At 40.4% G+C, this 23,881-nt stretch overlaps 1 protein-coding gene across 1 annotated transcript in view; it reads right to left on the bottom strand.

Moving 5' to 3' along the window:
- Positions 1-23,331, bottom strand: part of znf385c (zinc finger protein 385C) — a 143,993-nt gene extending 120,662 nt beyond the window's left edge. The window contains exon 1 of the mRNA XM_030736406.1: positions 23,236-23,331. The gene's annotated coding sequence lies outside the window, so the exon portion shown is untranslated. The remainder of the gene's footprint in view (positions 1-23,235) is intronic.
- Positions 23,332-23,881: the final 550 nt, after the last annotated feature.

Genomic DNA, 23,881 nt, shown 5'->3' with positions numbered 1-23,881 from the left:
TGTGTTCAAACTTAAACACTAAAAGAAATATCTTGTGTGTCCTCATTAGGATACAGGCTTGTGTTAGTATGTGAGACTGTAGCCTAAGGTTTATATAGTTAACTGATAATGTTATGGAGTAAAGCGAAAGTAACATAATGGTTAGTGTAACGAATGACTTTCTCCAGTGAGTAAATAAGTAACATAATTTATTACTTTAAAAAAAAAAAAAGCAACTATTAATGTGTAATACTTTTTGAGTAGCAACTCTAGCACTGTTGATGACACATAGCATAGTCTACATAACATGTACTATAAACACACAAATACACATAGTTCGGGCTCCCATGAGGCACTGCACATCCAGTATTTTCCCCATGAGGACAAAAAATGTTCCATGCTGTTTACAAAAAAAAAAGCTTTCCAAACAGCGTGAATGATCCAGCAAAACATCCCAAATCAAAGAGCCCAACCAGGCAAACAGGTCAGGAAGCCGCAGAGATAATCATTGCATAGGATTCCACTGTGCTCTCCTCAAATTGTTTGGCACTCCAAAAGTGTGTGCCAAAAGATTTGAGGCAGTTAAACTAAAATAGTCATGCAGGTGGTAGCTGGTGGTCCAGCTACCACACTGGTACAAATGTCTTCACATAGAGGTGCATTGTCCTTTTAATGACAGAACGACAACATTTGCTGGAACCTGTGAGGTAAGGTAATTGTGTATTTTCTCTCATAACATACAGTATATCTGCATACAAATATGTAGAATCGAAACAAAGATTTTTGGTAGTTAAAAAATTTCCTGGTTTTTATATGTAGTCAGCTTGTAGTCCAAGCATTACTGACAAAGTGATCAGTAGTATAGCTTTGCACAGTCTTTTTGGAGAACAAAAGGGAGAATGCAAAAATGCAAAATGGAAATCAGTGGTTCTCATTTGGTGGCAATTTAGATTTTCATTATTTCATTATTTCTTTATCTGCTATTGTGACCACAACAGCATGTCTTAGCTGGGATATCTGCTGGCTACATCAGCAGCCCATAAGTGAAGTGGACAGCTCCCTAATCTCAACAATAATGGGAGCAAGTGTAGTAGCTAGCATATGCTATGAAAAAGTGGGAAATATATTAGAGGCTTGCCAAGGCAACCATAACCTGGTGTGTCCACGAGCAACTAAATGTCAGCTAGAAGGTAGTGGGGGTCCAGTAAAATGTTTTATAAGTGGATGGGGTTCAAGTCCTCAGACAACAGCCAATGGGTTCACAGGCTCGTCTGTAGGACCATTAAAATACCATTTGGGCGGTTGGTGTTAGGTGGTAATTAGCAGTGAGTATTAGGAGCTTCAGCTGGTACAAAGGAGGGACAGATGTCTGCTTTTACAATCGTAAAAACATCTCACCAAAATAAAATTACAATATGCATCCATTAAAAAAGATGGCTGAATTGTGATTCCAGCTATATTGACTCTATATGGGTGGAATCATAGTAATATATGTAAAAAAGATCATCCAAAGAGTACATTAAGAGCAACAGAACATCTGTTATTCTCTTTTTTTCTTCAAGCCAGTGTACAGCCTTCAACTTGGTGCTGCTGCTGCTTTCTGCTGCTTGCTGTCACTGGCTGAAAAGAGCAGTCAGAGCGAGAGAGAGAGCTGCAGGAGGAAAAGCAAGACTTCAGTCGCAAAGCAGTACCATTCAGACTCTTTTTTTGTTTGTTTGTTTGTTTGTTTGTTTGTTTGTTTTGGGGGGGGGGGGGGGTTCCACTGACAGGGATTCAAAAGTTGTTTGATCTTGTAGCTAAGTTGGCAACAAGGGTGTGATAATCACTCCTGTGAGAGAAATCAGGTGCTCAGACTGAGATAGTATATAATTCAGAATTTAAAATAAAACCCCAAATCCAAATATCTACCCAATGAATGAATATCTGAATGTCTGGATACCCTAAAGTCTATAATCATGGACTAAAATATTAAACTGAAGTGCATAAATCCCACTGAAGTTTGCAGATCCCCTAATGGCCTTAGTACCAACATGCAAAAGTCCTCAGATTTTTGTTAAATATTGCCAATTTACTAAATTTCCCTCTAGCACCATGGCATCCATGATTATGATTTTGTCTGAAAAGCTCAAATATTGATGTACAGTAACATCTGACACACAATCCTGCTACCCCAAGCAACTCTTAGTCTTGTTTCATTTTGTTTGCTAATGATAACATGTCATTTACTAACTTTGTAAACATCTAGTGAGAAAATGCAGCTGAGCTGAGCTAATATGTGAAATTCAGTAGTGCACTGGATGAAAACCTTATTCATTTTTAAAGCTCACTTTTATTTCAGTTCCGAAAAGAAAAAAAAAAAAAAAAAAAAAACAGATAATTTTGAATGGATCTGTTCACGGCCTGTGTGATTACCTGAATGCTCGTGCTACTTGCCAACAGCTTTAATTTGGGAGTTAGAAAATGCTTTATCTTCTGTCTGCATCCAAATAAAGCCCTGGGATCAGATGTTAAAGACAGTTACAGCTTCCAATTTCATTTCTAATTCATTGTAGTGAAAGTGCACACATTTATTTGGGGCAACTAAAAACTCAGTTATCTTTACTGTCACTGTTCTGGATGTGTTTCTGTGACATGTTACGTCTCCACCTCATTTCCATAATCCTTCAGATAAGGAAAATGACAGGTAACATCCCTGAGCTGAACATTAAAATTTTCTGACTGAATACCGTTGCAATAACAGTTTCTGATAATCACACAGTGAATATGCTGACTGGTGTTTCGCCTACAGCTGGTTGGCTGACAGCACTTTACTAAGTATGTGGAGGCTGCCAGATGCCTAATACATTTTTATGTTTTGCAATCTTTTGACTAATTCATTAAAGCCTTTCACATGAACGACACAGTAATGGGGGGGGGCATGTGTGCAGTTACACATACACGGCTGTAACACTGCAATAAACCCAAACCTGCTCTCTTCAGATCCTCTCTGGCTGTGAAAGCACACAGCAATCGAGCAGAGTAAGATAATAATGAATAGAAACCTGCATTGCTGAGCACTTTGCAATATAATCTACAAAACAATCGAGTGAGGTAGAGATAGAAAAGGCAGGGAGGCAGAGAAAAGGAATGACCCCACAGAACTGCTGAAATAGCACTGCAGGCTGAATGATTGCACAGCTACTCCACAAAAAAAGAAAGATTGAGAGTGAGATAGAGAAGTAATACACCGAATCTTCTCTTGTTTATGCTCTCTTTACCGTCCCAACTTCGCTGCAGAAAGCTTTCAGCATTATAATGAACTTCACAGAGGGTACCCTCTTTTCACGCTTTTTCCAGTGTACCAATCAATGGTACATTTTGTGTACATATCTGTTTTCTGTCTAATTGCTGTGCCCTTCCACCTCATTCTCGCTTCCTCCTCTCCTCACTTCCTCTCTCTCTCCTTGTTTCTTTCTCTGGGTGATGAGTCAGGGAGCAGCAAGGGGTCCAAGATATTTGCATCGGTACCTCGCCTCATTTCCTTTCCTAATGGGAGACATGGGAGCATGGCAGCAAACAGAAACGGGGGCTGAAGAGTAAGAGATAGGTAGGTGGAGGGGTTGAGAAAGCAAGAGATAGACAGTTGGGGAAAAAGAGATGCCATAAAAAGAAAAACTGGATGATGAAGGGTGCTCAAGTAGGTTGATGCTCACTGGAAAACATATTAGCATTAAAATGGCAAACAGCCAGCGTTGCAAATGATGTGCATTTTCATCTGTGAGTCATTTGTAGCCTAAGTGTGTTGATTAAAACAGAGGTAACACTGATTCATTGCTGCTTGCGCTCAGTGACAAGATCAACCTAGACAACCTCCTCTCCACCTCCTCTTTGAGATGCTCAAGAGCTCACTGATTCATCCACTCCGCTAGTACCGCAATCTTGTTGGTTCTACATGTGTGTGTGCAAGCATGTATGCGTGTGTGATGTGTGCTTTTTGGTGGTGGGCAGTCAAGCACTTCTCACTGGTTCACTCCAGTACCGGAGGAGAGGCCCACACATAATCCCCATGACAACACTACGCTCGCTTGCCAATATGAACACCTCTACCTATCTAAGTCATTAGGCAGGCAGCCACCGATGCATTACCCATTATCAGATGTGCATAGTAAACAGCTAGACCTGCAGGAAAATGTGCACAACAAACAAAGCAATAAAAAAAAAAAAAATTTTGAAACACAATATAATTTAGACTGTTCAAAGACCTACATGTCAGCCAATGGGAATGAGAAAACACAAAAACAGGCACAATAGGTCCCAGTCCCTGCCTGCCACTACTCCCTGCTGTGGGACTCTATCATCCAGCTGCAGGAGGTGATTTGGACCTGGAAGCATCCCTGTTTGCCATCCATCTGGTACTGCACTGCTGGGAATGGATTCAGTGTATGTGTGCTTCTGTTTGCAGCAGTGGACGACTGCGTGCCAGACCCCTGGGCTGGCACCACTCCGTGCAGAATCTAATGCTAGCATTATTGTTCTCCAGGGGGAATGAGGTTTGTGTCCCTGCACAGCTGAGCGGGCTACGAGCTGAAGGGAGGGGGGGCATGAAGGGTACGCCTGGAGCAATGAAAGAGGGAGTAGCCAACCATGGAAGTTTTTACTCAGGGTAATGCCTAGGGCGACTGTTAGGGGAAGGAAGGGAGGAACTGTACACACTTGGAAACAAACATCCGGCACAAGCTTCTGCTTTGTCACTACATTATAATGAATATGATCACCTTCATTCCAACAGCCAAGCTTTGCAGCTGCGCACAAACTGAGTAATGACACTGCATGAAACCACATTTACCCCAATGGATTTTGAGTCTTGTTTCTTTTCAGTTCTCATGAAGTAACACTTAATAGATTACCTTCTTGAAACGGCCAGTATACCACAACAGAAGAGTGTAAGTGTTTCTTAGGTGAAACAGCTTTGGAAACCCCACAATTTCCATATCTTTCCAAATCTGCCGTCCTGCATTCAAAAACACTTCATGCTGGCAAGGTGCAGAGGTAAAAAAAAGTAAGTAAAGTTTTTCAGTACATCTTATACAACTGCAGAACTGTACAAACATTTTAGGCAGTAAAACTGGATGCTTCAAATAATATACGTGCACGCAGGTTTTCAATTTACTTACATATACAGGTGGGCTGTTTCAAGAATACTGGAGACCCTGCCACTAGTTTTCTCAGGATTTAGGCTATGCTAGTCTGAGATTTCATAAAGAAATAGAAGCAACTGACTTGGTAATGTAGAAGTCAGGGCTCTGTGAGGGCCATGTGAGCCGGATCTGTTTTTCCAATCCTGAAAGAGACTTCCTTTTAGCCGTATTCACACATGAACTCCAAACTGTGTAGAAAGAATCTGGTATGGTAGTTGCATTTTTCTCGCTTTTAGCACACAACAGGAGACATTCAAAGGACTCACACAATCTCACTACTTTGGTTTAGGCAAAGGGTGGCGCCTGGAAAGAGCATACAACTGGCCGGCTGCATGACATCCACTCGACCACTGTGAATTCCCCAGACAATTATTTGCTCTATTTTCACATAAGCTCAGACATCACAGAATTTGTGATAGGGAGTTGGCAAGGTAAAGTCTGCTAAATACAGACAAGGACACCTGTGATTTCACATACAGCTCCACCGAGCAATATCAAGAAAAGTTCGAGTTTATTAGAAACTGACAGATATAGGATTTTTAGTACCAATACCGAAACTGATAGTTACTGATTTAGAAACCCGATATTTTGATATATAGGATTGTATTATGAAACATTTGCTATGTATAGTTATTTATTTACTCATTTACGCACTGCCCAACATGTGTTACCAACAGGGAAATTACAGAGTGCCCTTTGGTGGAAAACCATTCAATGTCAACACTCATAACATGGTTGAAACATGGTTCTACCATCTCTTCTCTACTTTTTAAATTTTCATTTATCAGCCATTATAAATGCCAATACGAATAGATCTGCAAATAGCTAATATCACTCAGGCTCTAAAATTTCTAAAACTGTTTTTAGATTTAGAATTAAACTTAGTTTTAAGGTCATTCCCAATGGGGCGATGACCTTTAATTCACAAAAGATAATAAGCACACAAAAAAAAAATACTTCCCCTGCAATTACCCATTTGATAATTCTAGCACAAGTTAAGGTTAGACAGGAATAACCAGGAAAACATGTAAAGCGCTTTTGTTGGACGTCATAAAGGAGATTAAAGCCAGACAACACGTTCGGTAAACAAAATAGTGGGTTGACAAACAAAGCAAAATGTGAAGCTTGGTAGAGTGTTACCACTGTAGTGAACTATACAAAAAAACTGCAAACTTCACCACATGCTTGGATGCATAAAACTGCAATACCCCTACATAACAGGCAGGAAAACCCTTTGCATTATCAATTCAAGGTCAAAGGAAGGTTTGGAGTATTTATATATGTCTTTCTGCTTAAGCTAAACTTGAGATCAAAACAGATTGTAATTTTTATTTTTTCCATAAAGGAGGCCTGAGGAGGGCCTCAGTGCTGCAGTACATGTCTTTTTTATCAAGCATAACCCAGCATTAAGCCCTATATTCACAGTGAATACCCATGTCTTTCAAACTTAGTTGCATAGGCTTTCTGTCAAAATATTGACATTTGTTAGTTGACAACTGACAACTGAATGTATCTTTATGTATTAAATTTATTGGACTTCTCCTTTATAACTCTTTATTGTGGCTGATCCCACTGAGTGTTCTGACAGCCATCCAAGAAGCAAAAAAATTGTTAACATGTGAGGTTGCACTTTAACTCCCTGAGATGCTGATAGATACTTGTTCCCAGTTAAAACAATTATCTCCTCACTCCTTCTTTAATGGGGATTGACATTTAAATGAAGTAGTTAATGTGTGCCAAGGACAGAGTATGCCATGTTAACAATTAAAATGCTGCTTAATGGAGCATGCCAGAGCTATTTTGAGTGCATGTTGTGGGAGACAGAATAGTGCATACTCTATTAGTCAGAAACCAGAGCGAATCCCTGAAGTGGGCCAAGGTCAGAGCTGCTCCTTCATTTCTAGGTTAGCTGCTCATCATCCAGGCACTTCAAAACCCTGACAAAAATCATTAACATAAACACCAACCTGGGAGAAGGCTTTTAGCATACAAAGAGTGGCCATCGAGGATGTTCTGTCGTTTATGTAACACCTCTTTTGGCATGTTGAAAAGCAAGGGCTAGCAGGTTTACATGCAAGCTGAGAAGTGCCCTCAGGGCCCATTGCTCATCTCTTTTAAAGACAGGCTTCCTCTCACTCTTTACTTACTATTTTTCCTGATATAAAGATTTTTTTCCTCACTGTTACAAAGTTTGATGAACTTGGCTCGTGCACAGGGGCTTAGGAGATCGAAATGGACACAAGAAACAAGCAAAAGAAAAAAAAAAAAAACAGGAGTTAGCAGTCAAAATGAGATGTTCTACCAGGGCTACTTGTCTCCATGGGGTGTGTGTGGAAAGGAGGGAACAAGATCAAGCAAGAGAGAGAGAGCTATGCCAGAGGAAGGTGGAGGAAGAAGTTAAATACCGAAGTACAGAGCCCCAGTGTGTTTCCTTCCCACCAATCCTGTCCTTCTAACTTCAACCCTCTGAAAGCTCCAGTGCCCCTCTGTCCTGGGCCAGTGGGGGAACAAGGCTGTTCTCTGTGCTCTTGCTACCTTGCGAGGGGTCAGTCCCCCCCCCCCTGCAAGCAGGTTTTCTTGAGTTTGATTTTGGGGTTAAATTCGAGTGCAGGGCTGTGTGTTCATGTGCCACAGTAAAGTTTACCATGAAGGAGGAGTGCCTTGATGCAAGCTGTGAAGTGGGCAGGCTGTCGAGATCCAGCACAGGCAATGACTGAGGACAGTGTTGTGAACATCTAACAAGTTCCATCCTGCTTTCAAGACGATTTTCTGCAATCTTATTAAAGCCTTCAAAAGATGTCTTAAAATCATACAGATAAAAGGAAAAGATTGTCTACAGGTTAATGTAACCTTTGGTGATAGCACATTTCATTCTGTCTGAAAATGCTTGAAATTTCAACCATTTAAATCCAGACAGATTTTAGATCCCTATTTCGTGAATTACCATAGCTATGCAGTAGCTGGAGTTAGAGAAGATATAATATTACATAATTAAACCAGCACTTGTAACTCAGCAGCAATTATATGAATTTTTATTGCTGCTTCTCACCTCAAATACTATGTAGAGTGGGGGACATAATAATTTGATCCCCTGCTGAATCTGAAAGTCTGCTCACTTACAAAGAAATGAACAGTCTCTAATTTTTATTATAGTTTAATGAATAAAGACTGAATATTGACCACAAATCCAGAAAAAGAAAAAAAAACACATGACATAAAAGTTATAAATCAGTTCATATGTCACTGAGTGAAATACATATTTGATCCCCTACAAGCCACCCAGAATTGTGGCTCCCACAGTGTGTGCCCATATGATACACAGATTACAATCAAACAGTCAATTGCAGATACTCCTGATCTCAACTTAAAGCACACCTGCCCACATAATCAATTTCTTCCATTCCAACCTCTCCACCTCCACAGAGCTGTCAAAGGATGTCAGGGACAAGATTGTAGACCTCCACAAGGATGGAATGGGCAACAAGACCATCAACAAGAAGCTTGACAAGAAGGTGACGACTGCTGGTGCAATTATTTGAAAACTCAAGAAATATAAAATGACCATCAATCGCCCTCAGTCTGTAGCTCCTTGCAAGATCTTGTCTCAATGGGTGAGGATGATCATTAGGAATGAGGTGGATCATCCAAGTCTACATGGGAGGAGCATGTTAATAGTCTGAAGGACATTTGCGCCACAGTCACCAAGAACACCATTGGTAACACACCATGCTGTAATGGATTAAAATCTTGCAGCACACACAAAGTCCCTCTGCTCAGGAAGTTTGTCAGTGAACATCTAAATGATTCAGAGAAGGCTTGGGAGAAACAGCTGTGGCCAGATGAAGCAAAAATCAAGCTCTTTGGCATCAACTTGACCTGCCGTATTTGGAGGAAGAGAAGTGCTGATTATGACCCAAAGAACGTGGAAACATTCTGTTTTGGAGTTGTTTTTCTGCTAAGGATACAGGACGACTTCACTGCATTGAAGGGCCAATGGACAGGGCCACGTATCATAAAATCTAGGACAAGAACCTTATTTCCTCAGCCAAAACACTGAAGATGGGCCGTGGATAGGTCTTCCAGCAATGATCCAAAAGGCATACCACCAAGGCAACAAAGGAATAGCTAAAGAAGAAGCACATTAAGGTCATAAAGTGCCCTGGCCAGTCTCCAGACCTCAATCTTATAGAAACTCTGCGGAGTGAACTGAAGCTTTGACTTTCCTAGTGGCAGCCCGAAAAAAACCTATAGAGTTTAGAGTTCCTGTAAAGAGGAGTGGGCCAAAATCCTTCCTGAGATGCGTGCAAACCTGGTGACCAACCACAACAAACATCTCACCGCTGTGCTTGCCAGTAACACTTTCTCCGTCAAGTACTAAGTCATGTTTTGCTCAAATACTTATTTCACTCATTGAAATGCAAATGAATTAATAACTTTTATGCAATGTGTTTTTTCTGCATTTTTTTTTTTTTTTTTTGGATATTCTGTCTCTCGCCATTAAAATAAAACTACCATAAACATCAGATACTGTTCATTACTTTATGTGCAAATTTACAAATTTAGCAGGGGATCAAATAATTATTTCCCCCACTGTATTTAACTTAACATGAACATGTTATGCTCTTTTTAATTTTTCAAAATTTTTATTCTATGGCTCCACTAGAGTAGCTTTGTGTGATTCATGGTTCAAATACTACTTATTTATCTCGTACGGGAACTTGGTGGGTGAGGTCGCCAAGTTCACAACCAAAGCTGGGTGTCAGAGATGAGCAAGATTTCTCATTTCAATGACATCATACAGAGCCAGGACTAGAGAAAAAGCCTCGAGTGGAGAGTTTAGAAGAGACAGGCTTTCTTCATTTTTTGACATAAATAGAGCAACTTGTCAACCTAATTTTTTTTTTAACTTTCTATACATTTTCATTCCTGTGTGGTAATGCTGGCATCTTGTTGGTACAATATGTATACTAATATGTTATTAAACAAGAAGCAAATCTCCATCAAGGCAGCTCACTCTCTGGGCAACATTTCATTTTAAGGAAATAGTATTGTATTTTGCATATATCATTTTGTTTTCTTTGTTCATTTTAAACATACTTTAAGAAGCTCGTGTTTAGTAAAAATCAGATAAGAGTAGCATGACAGATGTTTACTCTGATTACACCAACATTAAGTGGGAGTGGGTCATAGATAATAGGTACTGATTTGTAAATAACTTGAGTTTATTATATATTATTATACTACAGTATATTTCTAACTAGGCAGCTCCTTCTCTTGACAATACTTTCTTAAAGATATATCACATTTTGGCATCAACTTGAAAGAGAGGCAGATGTGAAATGTAAAAGTGAGATAAGATCAATTTATTGACCTTGAAGGAGAGGTCAAAGGTCAAATGTGACATGATATTTTAAATCTTTATAGGTGCTTTCTATATGTTGACAATGCACGCTGCCCTTAAGAATCATAGAGTGTAAGTTCAAAGACTTTTTGCCCATTTTTGACCAATAAATCATTACGTTGACCTTGAAGACTTTGGTGGACATAAGCCAAATTTTAATAGATTGTTAACATGACCCCACGCTACACCCCTACAAAGTTTCATCAGAATTCATTGAAAACGTTCTGAGCTATCATGTTTACAAACAGAATGATAGGCATGCACACACACAAACGCTACCAAAAACATAACCTCCTTGGCAGAAGTAATAAAACAGATCATAAATGACGTAACTCCAGTTTTCCCACTTTGCAAAATCGTTCAGTGGATCAAATTGGACTCGCGGATGAAACAGTTCTGGCACCCGGACAGCCCTGGTATAGAGTCTTCGATTGACAATTTGCATTTTAGAAGATGCTTAAAATACTGAATGCATTGATTGAGGCTGAACAAGTTTGCCACACCTGTGGTTAATCATCTTTGATTACTTGTCAAGGATCTGTCCTAGAATAGATCAGCGCTCACTCAAAAACACCCCGTGTAGCCTATAATAAAACACTGCAGAGATTTCCATAATGAGACTGACATGGATATTTTTGCCACCTCAGCCTAGGTGGGAAAAATGTTTGCTACTGTTCAAAGATGAAAATTAAGCTATTACTTCTGTGATGTATGTTTGTGTGGGCCAAGTATGTCTAAGTTGGGGCTTATGTGCATTTACTGTTAATGTGACTTGTTTAGTAGAACGTGAAAAGGAATCAAAAGTCCTTATGTTCACTTTTTTCAGATATACTCATATTTCCTCTTCAAGTTTGCCATAAAGACAGCAGATCCTCATGTGTTCTCTTTCACCACAGTTACCTGGCTATTGACTTTCTACAGACTTTGGTGGTTCAGTTTGTCTGAAAAAGAAGACTGCACTGTTTTGATTCTTCGAGGAAAGTCACTGAGGCATCACTAGGTTGCAGATCCTGTGCCACTGTATTCACTCCACAGAGAGAAATAAGACCTTGAGGAATCTCTGAACTCCTGTGGACCCCATGTTTTGTTTTGCTTATTTTTGTCTGTTCTGCTCTGGGTTTCTTTTGTTTGTGGGGTTTAGTTTGCTTTCCAGTTCCTTGTGTTTCCTGGTGTCAAGTCTGCGTCTTAGTTCCCCCCTCTGGCTTCCTGTTTTATTTTGATAGTCGTCTGGTCTCTGTCTGTTGTGTTCAGTTTTGTTTCCCCTGGTCTCGTCTTGGTAATCAGCGTCACCTGTGTTCCCACCTGTTTCCCCTTCCCTCATCAGTCCTCCTGTGTATTTAAGTCCAGTGCTTTCAGTGCCTGTTGTTGAGTTGTTTCCCTTGCTGTGTGTTTTCTGTTTCATTACCCTGTTTTCTGGAGATTTGAGTTTAATTTTGTTATGCATTTTGTGTCCTGTCCAGCCCTGCCTTTAGTTTGCTCTGCCAGCCTATAAAGCTGAGTTGTTATTTTACCTCCGTCTTGTGTATCCTGCGTTGGGGTCCTCCTTCCTGCCTGCCACACAGCCAATCCATGACAATTGTACAGTGTTGAGAAAAAGTATTTGCCCTCTTACTGATGTTTTAGTTTTTCCTATTCCTCACGCTTACATGTTTCAGATGATTAAACTCATATTTTAATATTAGACAAAAATAACCCGGGTAAATACAAAATGCAGTTTTTTAAATAATGATTTCATTTTTTAAGGAAGAAAAAAAAAGTTGCAAACCTACAGTACCTGGCTCTGTGTGACAAAGTAATTGCCCCCTATACCTAATAACTGGTTGTGCCAAATTTGGCAGCAAGAACTGCTATCAAGTGTTTGTGATAACTGGTAATGAGTCTTTTACATCACTGTGGAGGAATTTTGGTCCACTCTTCTCTGCAGAATTTGTTTAATTCATCCACCTTGGAGGGTTTTCCAGCCTGTTTAGCCTCATGCCAAAGCATCTCAATCAGATTTAAGTCCAGACTTTGACAGGGCCACTTGTTTTGTTTTTGTTTTGTTTTTTGAGCCATTCAGAGGTGGGCTCACTGGTGTGTTTCGAATCACTGTACTGCTGCATAACTTGGATGTGCTTGAGTTTCTGATGGCTGGATATTCTCCTTCATGATTTTCTGGTAGAGAGCAGAATTCATGGTTCCATTCATTACGGCAAGTCATCCAGGTCCTGAAGCAGCAAAGCAGCCCAGGACCATCACACTACCACCAACACGTTTGACTGCTGGTATGATGTTCTTTTTATGAAATGCTGTTAGTTTTATGCCGGGATGGAAACCTTCCAAAAACTTAAACTTTTGCCCCTTTGGCGCACAGAATATCTTTCCAAAAGTCTTGAGGATCATCAAGATGGGTTTATTTGGCAACTGGGAGACGAGCTTTTGTGTTCTTTTTGGTCAGCAGTGGTTTTTGCCTTGGAACATTTTTGCCCAGTTTGCTTTTTATTGTTGAATCATGAACACTGACCCCACCTGAGGCAAGTGAAGCCTGCAGTTTTTTAGATGTTGTTCTGCTTTTTTTTTCCCCTAATAAATGAAATCATCATTTAAAACCTGCATTTTGTATTTTGCTTGGGTTATCTTTGTCTAATATTAAAAATATGTTTGATTGTCTGAAATATGAAAGTGTGACAAATTCTGATGAATTTTGGAATATTTATAAAACTAAATAGGCTATTGGATCACAATGAGGTAGTGGTGAATGATAAGAGGGGACTGTGTGAAAGGAAAGAGTGAGAAAGTCCAGCTGGAATTAGTGTAGTGAAACAGTTATAAATATTCAGACTTGAAAATTTTATATTTTTGACAACATAACTAAAGAAAAACTTGTAGTTAAACAGTTTTAAGTAAAGAGTGTATATTTAAGCTTTATTTACTTGTTAGTGCCAGCAGACATCAGCTGTCTAATACAACCGTTTTTGAGTTTTTAATGTCAGTATCTGTACTTTCAGGTTTCTTTTTCCTAGCTTTGGCTGAACAAGGGCTGTGTGGCTCTTCCAGAGAGCTTGTACATGCATTCCTTCACTCTCTTTATCTTGTGCTGTACACACTCCCTGACAGCAGCGCCTTTGCAATTGTTAACCCAATCCCAGTAGTCCCTATTTTGTCAGCAAAAATGCTCCCAGGAGCAGATCTCTGAAAGATTCCCATTCTTCTCCTTACTGAAAGGAAAAAATATATGGTTCAATTATAGGGTCTATCAGGCAAGTATGAGTTTGGGTTGGCCGAAATTGAACTGGGGGGAGACAAAGTCAAACTGATAAGCATTGTACTACAAGTGGAGCCCTTTGTAGTTCAGTTTTTGCTGCCTCACTGACTTAACATATGCAAACATACATAGAAGCAGTCTTTTTAAAACTTACCAGTCAAATCAGGAAGTACTATAGAAGCAGTAACTTACCAAACAGGTAAGAAATGGAGAGAGACACGGTGAATCAATGCAGTTAACAGAAGTGATTTAGTGGATCAGCAAGTCGATTTGTGCGTCAGCTGTGTGAGTTAAGAGCTGATGTCTCGGGTGCTGCTGCAAGGCTAAGAGGGATTTTAAACCGGAGGAAGTGGAGTTAATGCGGAATCTCAAAGAGTAGGGAGCTGGCCTTGCTTTCTTCATCCACTCGCGGCCCACCAGTTTGACACAGAGGATAAGAGGCCTCCAGCAGAGTGCAAACGCACATCACCCACACACACTCGTGCAACGCAGAAATGAAAATCACCTCAACTGTAAATGAGAAAATAGATAGAGGCAGATACTGCTGGAAGAAAAGCGCACACACTGATGGCACAAAGTAAACAGTGTGAAAGCATATTGCAACCGTGGAAAGAATAAACAGTCTCAGTTTTCTAGAGCTGCTAAGCCTACATATGGTAACAGCTTGATAATCTGACTTTTAATCCAAGGCCAGGCCACCATTGATAGGTTTGCTAAGCCCTGGTTCATTGTGAGGATATGATAGACGTAGATGAAAGAGGGCAGCTGAATGATATGAGCAATTCTGAGTCAGCTGCTACGTCAATAGTGGAATCACAAGCCCATCTTCAGTACCAACAGTGATATGAGGCTATCTGGGGTGACCTGAGCCTCACCCATCAATATCCAGCCTCCTCTCAACATAGCCTGTACGGTTCAATAAGAGACACAGTAAAACAAGAGTGTGTGCCTTAGAGCCAGCCCTCCAGGTGGTGGAGGTTACTGTGATCAGCATGGATTACACATCTTTCCAGCCTGATCAATGAGAGATTGAGGTAGGGGTTGGTGGCTTGGTGGGGTGGAGGAAGCTTTGGTACCACCTCCTACAGGCTGTAATGACTCAGATAGCGGATATCCATAGCTGTTGGGGGCAACACGAGAAGGGCTGTTTGCTGTGCTGGATTAAAAAAAAACAGATGCTCTTTACAAAAGAAATGTAAGCTGAAAATACACGATCCACATATAACATAAAGTTCAAGAAGTGAAAACCTTAAAAATCTTAGTTGACAGGCATGAGTAAAAAGTACTAACACAGACTAAAAAGACTACTTATGTCCCCCCCCCCCATACTGGCTACTCTACACTGGTTGAATGTATAGTTTTTCTCCTCAAATACACAATCCTGAATAATCAGACCCCATCATATCTCAAAGACTTCACAGTACCATTTATCCCAAAAGATCCCTCTGTGCAGGCTTATTTAATCCATTTCCAGAGTTTTTTTGAAAAGTGCAGTAAGGTGGCGTCTTCAGCTATCAGGTTCATCTCCTATGGAGCCAGCTCCCAGTGTGTGTGTGTGTGTGTGTGGGGGGGGGGGTTATGGTCTAAAGATCAGGTTTAGGCTGATGGGAGACCTCACATGATGCACTAAGCATCTCTGCTCCACTTCCCCATTTTCATTCTGTGTGTTTACATGGTGCTGTTGCAAACCATTAACTTTTCTACTCTCTGCTGTAGGTTGTGTTTTGAGCTCAGTGTGTTTCAGAAAGTCTAGGATCAAGTACAAAATCATTGTGACTGTTGAGAAAAATCACACTTCATGGATCAGTTATGAGGTCCTTAAGCAGACTCTAAGGTGAAAGAAATCAGACACAGGTGAAACCAGTGAGGACGGGGAAGATAATCACAAGGAGAGAAACCTGACACAGGCGGAAACAATCAGGGAATCAGATGGAAAAAAATGACAGAGAGCTGTGGTTCAGTGTACACAGAAGGAAATGTAATTGCCAATGTATAACAGGAAATGAAAATAAGACAAAGAGACTGGCGCACAGAGCAGACAGGGGATGATAAGTTCAGAAAAATGCTGGAAATTAAGAAAACATGAGCAAACAAAAATAAGAAAAAAATCAGTAATAAATAAATAATAATAAAAACAGAACCAAACTCAACAAATACTACACAAAAACCCAAGACTATGACAGTTATCATTGTCAGCAATGTTCCATAACCAAAGCACACTGGAAGCAAATTGCTACTGTGATGGAACAACAAGTCTTACAGGTGCAGTCAGTTCAACCCAAGCTCCTGGCAGAAAAACATAAAGCAATTGATACATAGCTGATCCAAAAATCTGCAGGGTGCCAGTCTAACGTGATGGCTGCTAGGGATGCAGATTCATTATTTGTTACAATCTGACATTTGGGTGAAAAAATGTAACAGGAAAAACTTCTCCCACCTGCTGTTCTGAAATTGTCTTTTGGGATGTTGATATTTTCTCCAAAGATGTCCACACTGCTCAAACATTTATGATACAGTCAGCACGCCTTTCAGCTTCCCCCCCCCCGCCCCAGCTTTCTCTTTTGAGTCCCAGCTAGTTCAAGCTATTATTTTATATGGTAGGACAAACAGTAGGAGCATGTTTGGCTTTGAAAAGAACAATTCTAATTCCTACTCTCTGTGATGATTTGTATAATTAACTTCCTCTTTCCACTAGAAAAAAGCTAAATATTATGTAAACCAAGGTTTAAGCAAGGAGAGGGCAAACTGTGCTACAATATCACTGAAAAGCTTTTAGAGGGGGTGGTTATACCAAAATTTTCTCTCAGATAAATCTGTTGCAGCTCAATATTTTTACTTAAACTAATGCATTTTATTTATTAAAAGCAACCAAATATAAATAGCTGGTGGTGAGGGAGTGAGATTTATTTTCCACTGCTCCCTTTTCTTGGATTTAACAGTAAATTCCCAAAGCTCACTACATAAAATGGCAACATGAATACTGCTGCGATAATCCTGACAGTGAAAAGCCTTGAAAGCGGTGAGAGACAAGGATCCAACATGCTATCCAGATTGGGAAACTGGTCATCTCAGTTATAAATAATCCCGATGCAGGGAAAGCAAATGAGTAACACGCTCACTTCTGTCAATATTGATGACTGTTATGCCTTTATGTAATCTGCAGGTCCCACAGATCTCCTCTGAAAGGCTGTAGTTGTGTTTAGTAGCTACCAGATATGAATGTGACTAAGTGACTGTGTGTGAAGCAGGGCGTTACTGACAAAAAAAAAAAAAAACATACCTACAAAAATAAATGTAAAAAAAAAAAGTCAATAAAATATTTGCATATTCATGAATGCTGCTCATAATGACATGTTTCTGATCAAATGATTTAGTCGCCACCCTTCCTGAGAAGTTCAGTTGGACCTAAACAAGCAACCTTTTTAAGGTTTGTTGTTGTTTGGAGTGGTTGAGGAGGCGTACCTGGCCCCGAACACTGAGCCAGTGTTCAACCCCAGAGCACCGTCATTCAGCAGCAGCTCAGCAGCATAAATGCACCTCTGTGTACGTGCATCTGTTTGTGTAAGTGAGTGTGCCATTCCAACACTGGAGCCACTGTGAGTGTGAGTCATTAAACATCTGTGTATGTGCGCGTGTAGGCATCTATGGCTCATGGCGGTGAGGCAGACTTCTGCTGCTTTCTGTTAATGAAGATAATGATTTCACAACAAATCAAAATTAGATCAAATGAAGCTCAACGCAGATGCTGAATGTGCCACTGAAGAGGCTCTGCCTTCTGATGTTATTGTAGGTGATGAAAAGCGTGATCCCCTGCTCAGCCATTATTCCCTTTTCTTCCAACTTCACACTGCCCGATTCATTTCTATTTGGGTACAGGGCTCAGAGGGAGACGGGGATTCAGGTGTCATGAGGGGATAGAAAAGGGGTCTACACAGGGATGCAGAGAGACAGCAAGTGAAACCCGGTGCCCCCCACCTGTGGTTTCAGCGGTGACACACCTACTGCTCACCACTGAGGAGCAGGAAGCCTCTGCCCAGTCTATCGTTGGACTGAACACCTTTAGTCAGGCATGCCTGTCAGGAGGGATCTAACAATGGGAAAAGGACAGATTGCAAACCTTGAGATAGTTTGTGTGGAGCTGTCAGAATCCTTGACCCCTTCAAGCCCACTGCCAAGAGTCTGTCACCTCTAGTCACACATGGCAACAACCATAAAGGCTCTGGGGTACAAAGATACCACTACTCAATCTACACAGCATGGCTTGCATGTCAAGTTTTCATGCCTTTTGAGATAGAGATAAACTTTTCATTGCACCTGTCAACCCAAAGCCATGCACAGCTTGTTACTTGTGCCACTGCTCTGCACCCAATCCCCTGAGTGTGTTGAAGAAATTGATAATTTATCAACCTTGTGCATTAAGCCATTTGTAATACAACACCTGAATAAATATGAACTGCAGTAATTTATCTGGCACTTCTACTGCATCCTTATTCTCCTTGAAGGGCCTGGTTAACATAATAAATTCTTGTGTAGACAACTTAGCTGTAGCGTGTGATGAAACGGCTCGTACAAATTTCAAGACTGCGTTAAATATGATAGCACCTCTTACTTTTCCATAACAGAATAGTGATGTCCTCCAGTGCCAGGCTACCCCAGCTAACTCGGAATTAGCTGTGTGTTTGTCCTGGCAAACAGAAATGTGACCAGCATGTGCGTCACAATTTTAGCACAAAACTTTTCAGAGTCAAACTGAAGGTCACTGTGCTGCTCTGATTGGCTTGAAAGCACAGGTTGAACTCAAGGGTATCAGTCACACAGAGAAAGGGATAAAGACTGAAGCAAAAAGGTCAACAATCATCCACACGTGTGTAAATTCAGTCTTGGAGCTTGCAGGCTCCAACTGTGTGCGCTCCTCAGCCTGAGTACACTGTCATCTTTGCTCAACAGGAGATGATACAATATAACACTAACAAGGAGGATGATCACAAGAAGGTCAAAGGAAATAAACCAGAGGCCAGTTGACAAAAATCATTCAGCGAACATGCATAGCTGCTAAAGGCATTTGCATCAGATGCCTTTCACGTGTATATTTAGCAATGAAGTCTTGACATAGTGGTAGTAAGAGTAGAGCTGCAGCATCGAACACAGAACAGAGATATTCATCTGTGTGCACGCTTCATGTTCTGTTTAAAAGCCATGGGTCAGCCTCCTGTCCAAGCAAGAGAGAAGATAGTGAAGAAGATGCTGTGGTCGTTATGAGAATGTCATTGTAAGTCTAAGTGGCTTTACATATATACACTCACACACAGCCTGTCAGAAACAGTTTCTTATTACCTCCATCAGTTCTCTGAGTTCCCATTTTATGCCCTCTCTTTCTGTCACTTTTACTCGGTTTATATCGTACCATTTTTAACACGTTTCTCCTCACTTTTTTTATGTGTGATTCTATTTAAAGTCTTGCCAGATGTCTCTGCAGACCTGTGGAGTAAATAATTACATTCCTTCTTTCATGTGAGGTGCCATCTTCCCCACATTTACAATCTCACAAACAATGCCCATAAAAGAAAAGATCTCAAGTCCCCAAGTAGATGAAATGCAGTCCAGACACAGGGGGAACCCTCTCAAATCTAATCTACTGCTTCCTCCAAAATGACCCTATGAGACAAAAAAGGGTCTTTAGCACTGAACCCTACAATGAGTATAAAGCTACTTTGAAGCATTTTGCTGAGACACGTTTCACTGCTGGCTACCAAAGTGGAGGTAAAAAAAAAAAACAGTAACCACAACTAACAAGAAACAGTGACAGAAAGGCTGTGGCCACAACAAAACCTAAGCACACACACACACACACACACACACCCCATCTCCACCCTGTGTAACAGTATCCTAAGTTTAATAATTAGTTATTCCAGATGCCATACCATAGCTTGCAGTAGGTAGTGGGTCTACAGCAAAGTGAAGAGGAAAAAAAGTTACAATATCTCTTCAACTAATTTAATGACTTTCGTCATACTGCTGTAAGCTTTAGGGCCATAATTGCTGTTTTACCTGAAATGCCCAAGTGACTCACTCACAAACAGTTTCTTACATCAAACCTGTTCTGCTGCGCCTCTAGTTCTACCCACATCCACGCAGGAGGATGTAGGTGTTATTGGACTTTTGGAGTAGTTAAGATAGAGAGCTGTAGGTGAGATAATGAAAGATTATAAAAACACGAATCAGTGTTGTGTTAAATGTGGTTGCCAGTTATTTTGTCAGCTATAATTCAGATAGCTGTTAAGTACTTGTTAAAAATAATAACTCTCTTTGGATTATTATCATCAACAAAAGCGAGACTTTTGCATTTTTATTTTCTTCTTATCCACAAGTTAAATAGAATCACTTTGTTAGGTACCTGTTCAACTACTAATATCTATCACTATTACTATCTAATCACCCTACTCTACTCTAATCTACTCAAATCTAATCTGATCACATTGCAGCAACTCAATGCATTTTGGCATGTGGGCAGTGCGACCTGCTGATGTTCAATCAAAGAATTAAACAGAATGGGGAAGAAAGTTGATTTAAGTGACTTTGAATGTGATGATGTTGTTGGTACCAGATGGGCTGGTCAGAGAAGCTGCTGATCTACACCCATATCTAGTGTTTACAGAGAAGACAGACTGCTTCAAGCTGACAGGAAGACAACAGTCACTCAAATACCCACTCGTTACAACCAAAGCATGCAGAAGAGCATCTCTGAACAAACGGCACATCAAATCTTGAAGCAGTTGGGCTACAGCGACAGAAGAGCACACTGAGTGCCACTCATGTCCGCTAAGAACAGGAAACTGAAGCTGCAGTTCACACAGGCTCACCAAAATTTGATAGCAGAGGATTTGAAAAACAATTAATTTCTGCTGTGACATTTGAGTTTTAGGGACAGAATTTGGGGTAAACAGCAGAGGAATGATTCCAGCACTTTGTTGAATCTATCCCACAAAGAATTTAGGCAGTTCTGAATGGAAAAGGGTTTCAAACCCAGTAGTGGCAAAGTGTACCTAATAAAGTGTCCAGTGAGTGGAAATAAAAGGTTAGAATTTAGACCCACCTTGGCCGGGACCTCTGTGTGGAGTTTGTATGGGTTTTCTGTGGGTACACCGGTTTCCTCCCACAGTCCAAAGACATGCAGTTAGTGGGGTTAGGTTAACTGGAGGTTCTAAATTGCTCATAGGTGTGAATGTGAGTGTGAATGATTGTCTGTCTCTCAGTGTTAGCCCTGCAACAGGTTTGCGACCTGTCCAGGGTGTGTAACACCCCCCCCCCCACCCCCCCGACCCTGATTTAGATCCATCCATTTTTTAAGGTGAAAAAGAGATATTTCAAAACTGCTGGCACAAGACAACTGTGAAAAATTGTGTAATGATAAATCAAAGCACCTGGTAGGGCACACAATTAATTTGGTTAATTAGTAACAGATTGGATGAAAAAAAAGCACCCCAAGGAGGCTGTGTCAGAAATAAAGAAGGGTTTATAGCTCTGGAAGAGTGTGAGCAAATGGGTCAGCAATTAAAGAACAGATCTTCTCAATGTAAAATTGGCAAAGAATTCGGGGATTTCATCATCTTCAGAACAAGATATAAAATAAATAGAGAATCCAGAAAAATGTCTGTATGCAAGGGAAAGTACTAAAAACCAATACTGAATCTCAGCCACTATATTAAACATAATACATAATGCTGCAGCATTGTGCTGCAGCAAGGTGTATGCTCAGAAACACAAAAATCACTGTTAATGAACGCATGAATGCAACATTATCGTTTCAGAAATGGCTGTAGATTTTAGTCAAACCTCAGCTTGATTGTCAGTACAGCTGCTATCATGTCTCTGATTTGTATTTGCTAATAGTGAATGCAAAGGCATAAATACCTGTTATTGTTTTCCACTCGGGAGCTTGCTAAACAACTTGACCCAAAAGTATAGTTTAGGTAACAGCCAACTACTGAAAATGGCTTTTCCAAGTGGAAATTGCACTTTAACACTTGTGTTACACATGCCCACAAAGACTGCAGTTACTGTACTGCGATCAATGGCTCATAGCAAATGTACCATTATACACCATCTCCTGTTGTTGTTCAGTTTTGGCAAAAGCTGTACAATGTCAAACTCTTGCTTGCAGAAGAAAAAAAAGATAGCAAGGCAAATTACAGCATTCATCATCAGAGTAATTCAGCAGGAGAAACCAACTCTCAGAGGTGCTCACAAATAAACTCTCTATAGATCAGGTGTACTTCATGAAGTTCTCTAAAATCAGCCCTGTGATATTTCACTTGATTTATTCATTGCAACAACTACTGGGCAGCAAGGATACCACAAAAGAGGTGTTCAGTAGAAAATCCATCATAAGTGCCAAGCGAGAGCCAGACAAGCTCTACAGTGACACCACTTGCTTAAGAAATCTGGAGATGATTCCAACAACATGCCAACAAACATGCCCCCCCCCACCCCGTACAACTGTGTTTGATTGTTCATAAAAGCACTGCCAGCACTGATAAAAATAGACACGTCTAAACGTCAAGAATTCCTCCATGAGCAGACGTCTCTTAAATATGTCATTATTGGTCCCATTAGATCATATGTGACAGCGTTGCTGTTAATCTTAAAAATAGATCCCACATGTCACAATATATTGCAATATATTGCATGTCAGTTTAACCCACTTTATAAGCAAATAATTCTGGGGTGTCCAATAAACTGTAATATACACCTTTTGCACAAGTTACTTTGCAATAGGACGCGAAACTAAAAACCAAATCATTAAAGGAATCTCATCAACACTATGACGGGTGACGAGTGTTATTCAATTACAAATTTGAATTCACAATTAGAACATTTACAATTAGAAAACTTGCAGTGCGTAAAGTCATTTTACACTGTATAACATGAATGTAAAAGTGCACCAGAATAAATTATTGGCCAGTTTTCAGTGGCAAATTGTGTAGTTTCGTTAGTTTAAAACACAGAAATATTTCTGAATCTATGTATCTTACACTTTTACGGCTACTAGTAACAGTTTTTTTTTTTTGTTTGTTTGTTTTAATTTAGCCTTTTCGGGAGATCACTTTCTTAATATAATTCTTAACAGCTCACAAAAAGTATTCTCCATGTGAGACAAGCGACAATTACAGTATTAGTCTGGTGCTGCTGATGCGCAATTACGCACGTCTTTCCCCAAACCGTAGGCTCGCTTAATCCGCCAGCGACTGAGAAAATAAAACTTTACAAACACTACATGAACCATCTGCTCCAGTCTGTTAGAAACCGGCAGGTCAATACACCTAAAAATCTCGCATCATTAAATCGGTACAGTCCCATGAAAACTTTTTACAGCCGGCAGTCTTCCTCACCTGTGACAACAGCCTAGACTGAGAAACGAAAACGCTTTGGCTTACCGGTCCCGTTCCGTTTCCGAGTTTCCCGGTGCTCGTCCGCGCCCGGCAACAGCAGAAACAGACGGCTTGAGACTGGCTGCCAAGGCAAAACGCTAACCTGTCCAGTGCAGCGGTTTTGTCAAGTTTAACACAGCGCGACAAGCTGTGGAAGGAAGCGGCTTTTCACATTAGTGGCACACCGTGTGTGCACCAGAAGAGAGAGAGAGAGAGACGCGTCAGAGCCCGCCAGGACTGTGAATTTGAAAAGTCCTAACAGATGAAAAAAAAAAATCCTACAACGCAGGTAATGTTTTTAATTTATCGTCTGGCTCCTGATAGAGCTCCATTGTGAGGGAAACGCTCTTTATTCATGATAAAAATCACAAACAACTCAGTTTTATTTTGAACCTTAAGACTAGATGTCTTTGCTCTTTCTACGGCGTCTTGACAGTTCACACACTGACCCGCTGGTGTAACTCCAGCACCTCATCATCACGCCAGTGCAACCTGTTCTTTGTACTTGGCACCAAATAATATTATCAGTTATTATCTTACACATTAATTTATTTGTTGACCCTCTCGAATTTTTCCCCCCAAATAAGACTTATGTGTGGATTTATTTTTATTTTTTAATTTATTCGTTTATTTTTGTAAACTCATACATTTC

The sequence above is a fragment of the Archocentrus centrarchus genome, chromosome 8, assembly GCF_007364275.1.
Source record: "Archocentrus centrarchus isolate MPI-CPG fArcCen1 chromosome 8, fArcCen1, whole genome shotgun sequence".
In the NCBI taxonomy this organism is placed as follows: Eukaryota; Metazoa; Chordata; class Actinopteri; order Cichliformes; family Cichlidae; genus Archocentrus; species Archocentrus centrarchus.
This window is presented reverse-complemented; position numbering and strand designations above follow the sequence as displayed.